General features: G+C 39.4%; 1 pseudogene; it reads right to left on the minus strand.

Moving 5' to 3' along the window:
• Positions 1–861: 861 nt before the first annotated feature.
• On the minus strand, positions 862–6860 carry LOC105281907 (annotated as a pseudogene).
• Positions 6861–10457: the final 3597 nt, after the last annotated feature.

Genomic DNA, 10457 nt, shown 5'->3' on the forward strand with positions numbered 1-10457 from the left:
TCCAAATTTCATCCAAACTGAAAAATTGAAATATTTTCTCGTTATTTATGAATTCCCATCGTCGATGAACCTTTAATATTCATAAAAACATTAAGTTAAACAATTACTTTTGCATGAAAAATTCAAAACTTTGCCTAAAAATCGTACTTTTGTGTTCTAAGCTCCACCATTTTGGCACTTTTCAACTTTTTTCTTCTCTTTTGGTTCATCGACGATGGGAATTCATAAATAACGAGAACACATTTCAATTTTTCAGTTTAGACGAAATTTGAGGCAGGAGAATGCTCACCAATTTGCAATGCCGCGACGCGGCTGCACTAAGATTTCTCCAGGACGACCTCTACAAGCGATATATTCAAATGAAAAAATAATTTTTTTATCTTTAAACATGTACTAATAAATGCATTGTAAATTGGTGAGCATTCTCCTGCCTCCAAATTTCATCCAAACTGAAAAATTGAAATATTTTCTCGTTATTTATGAATTCCCATCGTCGATGAACCTTTAATATTCATAAAAACATTAAGTTAAACAATTATTTTTGCATGAAAAAGTTCAACAACTTTGCCTAAAAATCGTACTTTTGTGTTCTAAGCTCCACCATTTTGGCACTTTTCAACTTTTTTCTTCTCTCTTTGGTTCATCGACGATGGGAATTCATAAATAACGAGAACACATTTCAATTTTTCAGTTTAGACGAAATTTGGAGCAGGAGAATGCTCACCAATTTGCAATGCCGGCGACGCGGCTGCACTAAGATTTCTCCAGGACGACCTCTACAGCGATATATTCAAATCAAAAAATAATTTTTTTTATCTTTAAACATGTACTAATAAATGCATCAAAGTTTTATAATGATCCGCTGTATAGTTTCTCCAAAAACAATTCGTAAAATATACCTTATTTTCAGCGTTCTAAAGCAGGCTCCCCCCTTAAGACAAGCACCTACCGCGTGTCATATAAGTGACGGATTGGTCGTATCCAATCAGATCGAAGTTGGTTTGCGCAAAATTCAACAGCTCGTGCGCGAAGTGATCCGTGTGTATGGTAAAAAAGGGCCGCACGATATTGCGAAAACTCCAGGCTCCTAATGTCATACTGACCTAAGGCATCTATTATTATGTTCAACAGATACGCGACGTGAGACGGTTCATTGTTAAGTAACAAAACCTGAGCTCCCGGTTCAACCACGGTATAAGGCGGTTCAGTTCTCTGCGGCTGCCTCCTGCAATGCGATATTTTTTAGAATTTGAATTTGAAGAAATCTAATTAAAATAAATGCAATTTAAATGACAATCGACAAGTTATGCGTTTCCACGTGAAATATAATTATATGGCGGACGGGAGAGAAAATGATCAAATTGCAAGATTATGATTGTATCGCGCGTCTATACAGATACACGTCGCAACGCTGGCAGCAATATTCACCTATAAAATTCAGCGCTGCATTCACGGAAACGTCCGAACACGTCGGGTAACGCGGTGGCCCATATACCATGCCTGTAGATGTTGCGACGGTACTCCAAGGGATTACTGCGCCACGTCGGCGTTCCTCCCGCGACACCTGAGACGTGATACTGGGCAGCTGTTCGCGCCTGGCGACTTGTTCCGGGTTTAACAGCACTCCGTGTCGGCGATTGCCGGTCATCGTTGTCCTGACGACGCGCAGAGTGATCTTACAAACTTGCGCCACGCTCGATAGAACATGTGCATGCAACGAAATCATGTTTCTTTCTTACCTGTAGACAAAGCGACGAGGAGCCATGTCCCAGTTGCCGCCGACGTCGAAGTTGACATCCAGTGTAGCTGTGACCTGCGGCTGAGAGATCTGCGACGCCAACTCGCGAGGCACATGATACTGATCGTAATCCTCCTCCGATCGTACATTGTGTATGATTGATTTGAACGTTGCTTGCACAGGGGACACTCCGTCTTATCTTGGACCACTGAAGCAGGCAGGTGAAACAGAACTGATGCAAGCAACTGTCCGTGAACGACGTGTTAATTAGTTTGCCTAGGCAAATGCTACAGTTGGGCGGTGGAGAGGCAGCACCCTCGCTTCGCTCGCTACTGTCGGAATTTTGTGCAGGTGCTTCAGATTTGATAGGTTCCTCTACACCCGCGCTAGAGTTCTTTATTTCTAATGAGCCTTCCATTGCTATCTGCTATAGACGTCCATCCGTGAACAAATTCCTGCAAAATAAAACGTGTGTGTGTGTGATATGCGACAGCAATTTTCATGTCAGGTATGAATCTATAAATATGATAAAAAATAATATAGGTACAGGTGCAATAAATAGAGAATTTATAATATCTGAAGCATTTGTGGTAAGAAAATAGCTCGACATTATATACATATTTGTACAAATAAATTATCTAATTATTAAGGATTGTGAAAATATATTTGTAGGACAATTTACAATGTACTGGGTTGGCCAAAAAGTAATTGCGTTTTTTTTTTATATAACTAAAAGGCGAATTTTTCATGGGAAACAAAAACTTTATTAAACAATATATTGTCCATTTTGTTTGATCATCTTTTGCCATTTTTCAGGCAACTTCATGATTCCGCGCTCAAAAAAGTTCTTATCTTTTTCAGCAAAAAACAATTCCAACAACGATTTCATATCCTCATCAGCAGTCAAGGTTTTACCACTCAAGGCGTTTTGCAAAGAACGAAACGAATGGTAATCTGATGGTGCCAGGTCTGGCGAATATGGTAGATGTGGTAACATCATGGTAACACATCCAATCCAAGCTGCAACAATTTTTCACGAGTGACCAAACTTGTACGTGGTCTAGCGTTATCATGGTGAAACGCAACACCTTTGCGATTCACCAATTCTCGACGTTTCTGTTTGATGGCATCATTTAATTTATCCAGTTGACGACAGTATACGTCTGCATTAATGGTTTGATTCCTTGCAAGCAGCTCAAAATACACAATACCTTTAAAGTCCCAGCAGACTGACAGCATAATCTTTCTTTCGTGAATATCTGCTTTTCAAGTGCTTTCAGCAGGTTCATCACGATCTTTTTCGTTTGACGTTGTTGTAGACGATCCATTTTTCGTCGCCTGTTATCATACGTTTTAAAAATGCATCATTTTCCTCACGTTTCAAAAGAGAATCGCAGATGTCAATACGCTTAGCGAGATGAATTTCTTTGAGCTCATGTGGTACCCAAATATCGAACTTACTAATGTATCCAAGTCGTTTTAAATGGTTTTCAACACTCGATTTCGATATGTTGAGATTCTCAGCAATCTCTCGTGTCGTTAAACGCCGATTGGAATCGATCAGTGCCTTTATTTTGTTATCATCAATTTCGATTGGCCTTCCTGAGCGTGGTGCATCTTTCACATTAAAATCTGCAGATCGAAATTTAGTACACCAATTTTGACACTGCCGCAGTTTTAAAGCATCTTCGCCATATACATCACGTAACTTTGTATGAGCTTGCACAGCGTTTTTCCCTTTTCGGAAGTAATGAAACGAAATATGACGAAAATGTTCTTTTTGATTTTCCATTTTGAAATCGACGACAAACAAACAATTGTTAACGAAATCGTGTACTTTCTTTTTCTAAAACAAGCTTGAACTGTGAGTTGTTAATCTACATAATGAATTTGCGGTTTAGAATGAAGTTAGTTACATTTCAAGCATGTATGTCCATCTATTGGAAAAAAACGCAATTACTTTTTATATAAATAAAAGGCGAATTTTTCATGGGAAACAAAAACTTAATTAAACAATATATTGTCCATTTTGTTTGATTATCTTTTGCCATTTTTCAGGCAACTTCATGATTCCGCGCTCAAAACAGTTCTTATCTTTTTCAGCAAAAAACAATTCCAACAACGATTTCATATCCTCATCAGCAGTCAAGGTTTTACCATTCAAGGCGTTTTGCAAAGAACGAAACAAATGGTAATCTGATGGTGCCAAGTCTGGCGAATATGGTGGATGTGGTAACACATCCCATCCAAGCTGCAACAATTTTTCACGAGTGACCAAACTTGTACGTGGTCTAGCGTTATCATGGCGAAACGCAACACCTTTGCGATTCACCAATTCTCGACGTTTCTGTTTGATGGCATCATTTAATTTATCCAGTTGACGACAGTATACGTCTGCATTAATGGTTTGATTGCTTGCAAGCAGCTCAAAATACACAATACCTTTAAAGTCCCAGCAGACTGACAGCATAATCTTTCTTTGGTGAATATCTGCTTTTCAAGTGCTTTCAGCAGGTTCATCACGATCTTTTTCGTTTGACGTTGTTGCAGACGATCGATTTTTCGTCGCCTGTTATCATCCGTTTCAAAAATGGATCATTTTCCTCACGTTTCGAAAGAGAATCGCAGATGTCAATACGCTTAGCGAGATGAATTTCTTTGAGCTCATGTGGTACCCAAATATCGAACTTACTAATGTATCCAAGTCGTTTCAAATGGTTTTCAACACTCGATTTCGATATGTTGAGATTCTCAGCAATCTCTCGTGTCGTTAAACGCCGATTGGAATCGATCGGTGCCTTTATTTTGTCATCATCAATTTCGATTGGCCTTCCTGAGCGTGGTGCATCTTTCACATTAAAATCTGCAGATCGAAATTTAGTAAACCAATGTTGACACTGCCACAGTTTTAAAGCATCTTCGCCATATACATCACGTAACTTTGTATGAGCTTGCACAGCGTTTTTCCCTTTTCGGAAGTAATAAAACGAAATATGAGGAAAATGTTCCTTTTGATTTTCCATTTTGAAATCGACGGCAAACAAACAATTGTTAACGAAATCGTGTACTTTCTTTTTCTAAAACAAGCTTGAACTGTGAGTTGTTAATCTACATAATGAATTTGCGGTTTAGAATGAAGTTAGTTACATTTCAAGCATGTATGTCCATCTATTGGAAAAAAACGCAATTACTTTTTATATAAATAAAAGGCGAATTTTTCATGGGAAACAAAAACTTTATTAAACAATATATTGTCCATTTCGTTTGATTATCTTTTGCCATTTTTCAGGCAACTTCATGATTCCGCGCTCAAAAAAGTTCTTATCTTTTTCAGCAAAAAACAATTCCAACAACGATTTCATATCCTCATCAGCAGTCAAGGTTTTACCATTCAAGGCGTTTTGCAAAGAACGAAACGAATGGTAATCTGATGGTGCCAGGTCTGGCGAATATGGTGGATGTGGTAACATCATGGTAACACATCCCATCCAAGCTGCAACAATTTTTCACGAGTGACCAAACTTGTACGTGGTCTAGCGTTATCATGGTGAAACGCAACACCTTTGCGATTCACCAATTCTCGACGTTTCTGTTTGATGGCATCATTTAATTTATCCAGTTGACGACAGTATACGTCTGCATTAATGGTTTGATTGCTTGCAAGCAGCTCAAAATACACAATACCTTTAAAGTCCCGCCAGACCGACAGCATAATCTTTCTTTGGTGAATATCTGCTTTTCAAGTGCTTTCAGCAGGTTCATCACGATCTTTTTCGTTTTACGTTGTTGTAGACGATCCATTTTTCGTCGCCTGTTATCATACGTTTTAAAAATGCATCATTTTCCTCACGTTTCAAAAGAGAATCGCAGATGTCAATACGCTCAGTGAGATGAATTTCTTTGAGCTCATGTGGTACCCAAATATCGAACTTACTAATGTATCCAAGTCGTTTTAAATGGTTTTCAACACTCGATTTCGATATGTTGAGATTCTCAGCAATCTCTCGTGTCGTTAAACGCCGATTGGAATCGATCGGTGCCTTTATTTTGTCATCATCAATTTCGATTGGCCTTCCTGAGCGTGGTGCATCTTTCACAGTAAAATCTGCAGATCGAAATTTAGTAAACCAATGTTGACACTGCCGCAGTTTTAAAGCATCTTCGCCATATACATCACGTAACTTTGTATGAGCTTGCACAGCGTTTTTTCCTTTTCGGAAGTAATAACACGAAATATGAGGAAAATGTTCCTTTTGATTTTCCATTTTGAAATCGACGGCAAACAAACAATTGTTAACGAAATCGTGTACTTTCTTTTTCTAAAACAAGCTTGAACTGTGAGTTGTTAATCTACATAATGGATTTGCGGTTTAGAATGAAGTTAGTTACATTTCAAGCATGTATGTCCATCTATTGGAAAAAAACGCAATTACTTTTTGGCCAACCCAGTAACATCGCTGTAGCATTAGCTGGAATTAAGCGAAACCCAATTATTTATGAAAGTTCACTGCGCTCGAAGTCGCGAAAAGATATAACGCGAGCCATTATTAAGACGACGACATATGCAGGCTGGAACGGTGTTGAACAACTGGGACGATATTAAACGAGATCCATGCAAAACGCAATGCCAGCTACTTGAAAACATTTTGAAGGATCAATCGATAAAATTTACACCGTTTGACATTTGTGTGTATCGCCTTCGGTCACGGAGCAACAAACGTAAAAGATCGCAATTCCCCGAAATCGCGGCGTACGTACGTCGTTTCGGGATATTCCTCCGCGAGGACGACGCGTCACGTTAATTCGCGCGAAACGAGAAAAAACCAGCACCGACACTTACGACGCGTTCGCCTTCGCGTCAGATGTTTCCATTGGCAGAAAACGCGATGTTGCTCCAATGTTGCTCCGAGAGTGCCGAACGTTCTACGAATTATGTAGGTTGGCCGACGTAGCGATCGCGCTAATGAATGACGCGATAAAGGACAGGAAGTGCACGCGAGAAAAATTCCGAGGAGTTCCGCGAGTCTACCGCGCGAGTGTCTGACGCGTTCTCGCTGAAAATCTACTGGGAACCGGAGCAACGGGCTCTCCTGCGATCGCTGCTTCCGCCCTCCTGCGACTTCCTTACCTTTCCCGTTGCTGCCGCTGGACAGCCGAGGCTGCTCGCGCCGAGCCGTGTCAAGCGTCAGCTGCTCCGGAGTACGTCGTTTTTCCACCACAAAATTCTTTTATGGCGAACGCACAATTTTCTACGACGGTCAACTCGCGGTAACAATTCCGGCTATAATGGGCCATAAGGCGAGAAGGACCGCAGCAGCGCATACTTCGCCGTTGTCATTCCGAAGCGTCCGCGAGTGTCGCCGCGATCGCTCATTCGGCTTCGGCCGCTTCGGCGACGCGACATCGCGTGATTGGATGCACTCGCTTGTTGGCCTTGTTGATCAGATTAAGGGGATCCTGGAGTGGCCAGTGAACTCCGTCGCGGCGTCTGAATTACCGGCGGAATCGGTGATTTTCCTGCGTTTTCTTTTTATTGAATTCACAGAATGAAAAATCCTTTTCCACGATCAAAGTACACACAATAATGTAACGTGAAAAGCAGGACTTAACTTTCCAAACGGAAAACAAATCACAATTTTTGATTCAGCCACGATTTCACAGGCATACGTAGGCACGAAATGATCACGAATCTTTCTGCACTAATTACTTTTACACTAGGCTTCTAAACTCATTTCTAAAAGCTTCCCCATATTCTTTCATTTTGTTCCGTCCTTGCGATTATCGAATTTTGGCCACACAAACTGCAAAACATTTATATTAAGAACATTAATGTACGAGGTGACGTCACGATAAGCCGATAATAAAACTGTAAATTGTTTTTGTCGTTTTTAACATAAAGTCGAGTTTCGCTCGGTATATTTCTTTGTATACTTTAATCGTGGAGAAGGATTTTTCATTCTATACAATCATTAAAGAGTAATTAGTACAGTAAGATCGACCAATTCCGTCGGTAATACAGACGATCCCCTTAAGGGGATGCTGGAGTGGCTAGTGAACTCCGTCGCGGCGTCTGAATTACCGGCGGAATCGGTGATTTTCCTGCGTTTTCTTTTTATTGAATTCACAGAATGAAAAATCCTTTTCCACGATCAAAGTACACACAATAATGTAACGTGAAAAGCAGGACTTAACTTTCCAAACGGAACAAAAATCACAATTTTTTATTCAGCCACGATTTCACAGGCATACGTAGGCACGAAATGATCACGAATCTTTCTGCACTAATTACTTTTACACTAGGCTTCTAAACTCATTTCTAAAAGCTTCCCCATATTCTTTCATTTTGTTCCGTCCTTGCGATTATCGAATTTTGGCCACACAAACTGCAAAACATTTATATTAAGAACATTAATGTACGAGGTGACGTCACGATAAGCCGATAATAAAACTGTAAATTGTTTTTGTCGTTTTTAACATAAAGTCGAGTTTCGCTCGGTATATTTCTTTGTATACTTTAATCGTGGAGAAGGATTTTTCATTCTATACAATCATTAAAGAGTAATTAGTACAGTAAGATCGACCAATTCCGCCGGTAATACAGACGCTCCAGGATCCTCTTAAGGGGATGCTGGAGTGGCTAGTGAACTCCGTCGCGGCGTCTGAATTACCGGCGGAATCGGTGATTTTCCTGCGTTTTCTTTTTATTGAATTCACAGAATGAAAAATCCTTTTCCACGATCAAAGTACACACAATAATGTAACGTGAAAAGCAGGACTTAACTTTCCAAACGGAAAAAAAATCACAATTTTTTATTCAGCCACGATTTCACAGGCATACGTAGGCACGAAATGATCACGAATCTTTCTGCACTAATTACTTTTACACTAGGCTTCTAAACTCATTTCTAAAAGCTTCCCCATATTCTTTCATTTTGTTCCGTCCTTGCGATTATCGAATTTTGGCCACACAACTGCAAAACATTTATATTAAGAACATTAATGTACGAGGTGACGTCACGATAAGCCGATAATAAAACTGTAAATTTTTTTGTCGTTTTTAACATAAAGTCGAGTTTCGCTCGGTATATTTCTTTGTATACTTTAATCGTGGAGAAGGATTTTTCATTCTATACAATCATTAAAGAGTAATTAGTACAGTAAGATCGACCAATTCCGCCGGTAATACAGACGCTCCAGATCCCTTAAGGGGATGCTGGAGTGGCTAGTGAACTCCGTCGCGGCGTCTGAATTACCGGCGGAATCGGTGATTTTCCTGCGTTTTCTTTTTATTGAATTCACAGAATGAAAAATCCTTTTCCACGATCAAAGTACACACAATAATGTAACGTGAAAAGCAGGACTTAACTTTCCAAACGGAAAAAAAATCACAATTTTTTATTCAGCCACGATTTCACAGGCATACGTAGGCACGAAATGATCACGAATCTTTCTGCACTAATTACTTTTACACTAGGCTTCTAAACTCATTTCTAAAAGCTTCCCCATATTCTTTCATTTTGTTCCGTCCTTGCGATTATCGAATTTTGGCCACACAAACTGCAAAACATTTATATTAAGAACATTAATGTACGAGGTGACGTCACGATAAGCCGATAATAAAACTGTAAATTTTTTTGTCGTTTTTAACATAAAGTCGAGTTTCGCTCGGTATATTTCTTTGTATACTTTAATCGTGGAGAAGGATTTTTCATTCTATACAATCATTAAAGAGTAATTAGTACAGTAAGATCGACCAATTCCGTCGGTAATACAGACGATCCCCTTAAGGGGATGCTGGAGTGGCTAGTGAACTCCGTCGCGGCGTCTGAATTACCGGCGGAATCGGTGATTTTCCTGCGTTTTCTTTTTATTGAATTCACAGAATGAAAAATCCTTTTCCACGATCAAAGTACACAATAATGTAACGTGAAAAGCAGGACTTAACTTTCCAAACGGAAAAAAAATCACAATTTTTGATTCAGCCACGATTTCACAGGCATACGTAGGCACGAAATGATCACGAATCTTTCTGCACTAATTACTTTTACACTAGGCTTCTAAACTCATTTCTAAAAGCTTCCCCATATTCTTTCATTTTGTTCCGTCCTTGCGATTATCGAATTTTGGCCACACAAACTGCAAAACATTTATATTAAGAACATTAATGTACGAGGTGACGTCACGATAAGCCGATAATAAAACTGTAAATTTTTTTGTCGTTTTTAACATAAAGTCGAGTTTCGCTCGGTATATTTCTTTGTATACTTTAATCGTGGAGAAGGATTTTTCATTCTATACAATCATTAAAGAGTAATTAGTACAGTAAGATCGACCAATTCCGTCGGTAATACAGACGATCCCCTTAAGGGGATGCTGGAGTGCTAGTGAACTCCGTCGCGGCGTCTGAATTACCGGCGAATCGGTGATTTTCCTGCGTTTCTTTTTTATTGAATTCACAGAATGAAAAATCCTTTCCACGATCAAAGTACACACATAATGAACGTGAAAAGCAGGACTTAACTTTCCAAACGGAAAAAAATCACAATTTTATTCAGCCACGATTTCACAGGCATACGTAGGCACGAAATGATCACGAATTTTCTGCACTAATTACTTTTACACTAGGCTCTAAACTCATTTCTAAAGCTTCCCAATTCTTTATTTTGTTCGTCTCCTGCGATTATCGAATTTTGGCCACACAAACTGCAAAACATTTATA

Source organism: Ooceraea biroi, chromosome 13, assembly GCF_003672135.1.
Source record: "Ooceraea biroi isolate clonal line C1 chromosome 13, Obir_v5.4, whole genome shotgun sequence".
Classification (NCBI taxonomy): Eukaryota; Metazoa; Arthropoda; class Insecta; order Hymenoptera; family Formicidae; genus Ooceraea; species Ooceraea biroi.